This window comes from Mastomys coucha, unplaced genomic scaffold (genome assembly GCF_008632895.1).
Source record: "Mastomys coucha isolate ucsf_1 unplaced genomic scaffold, UCSF_Mcou_1 pScaffold7, whole genome shotgun sequence".
Classification (NCBI taxonomy): domain Eukaryota; kingdom Metazoa; phylum Chordata; class Mammalia; order Rodentia; family Muridae; genus Mastomys; species Mastomys coucha.
The window spans coordinates 38,840,133-38,840,946 of NW_022196913.1; positions in this window are offsets into that span (position 1 = coordinate 38,840,133).

An 814-nucleotide genomic window follows, 5' to 3' on the forward strand; every position below is an offset into this window, starting at 1 on the left:
GGAAAACACAATCAAACAGGTGAAGGAAATGAACAAAACCACCCAGAATCTAAAAATGGAAATAGAAAAAATAAAGATATCAGAAAGAGAGAAACTCTGGAGATAGAAAACCTAGGAAAGAAATCAGGAGTTGTAGATGCAAACATCACCAACAGAATACAAGAGATAGAAGAGAGAATCTCAGGGGCAGAAGACACCATAGAAAACATTGACACAACAGTCAAAGAAAGTGCAAAAAGCAAAAAGCTCCTAACCCAGAACACCCAGGGAATACAGGACACAATGAGAAGACCAAACCCAAGGATAATAGGTATAGAAGAGAGTAAAGACTCCCAACTTAAAGGGCCAGTAAATATCTTCAACAAAATTATAGAAGAAAACTTTCCTAACCTAAAGAAAGAGATGCCTATGAAGTCTACAGACTACATACAAGAAGTCTACAGAACTCCAAATAGATTGGACCAGAAAAGAAATTCCTTCCCCCCAATAATAATAAAAACACCAAATTCACTAAACAAAGAAAGAATTTTAAAATCAGTAAGGGAAAAAGGTCAAGTAACATATAAAGGCAGGCCTATCAGAATTAGAGCAGACTTCTCATCAGAGACTATGAAAGCTAGAAGATCCTGGGCAGATGTCATACAGACCCTACAAGAACACAAATGCCAGCCCAGACTACTATACCCAGCAAAACTTCAATTAGCATAGATGGAGAAAACATGATATTCCATGACAAAACAAAATTCACACAATAACTTTCCACAAATCCAGCCCTACAAAGGATAATAGATGGAAAACATCAACATAAGGAGCA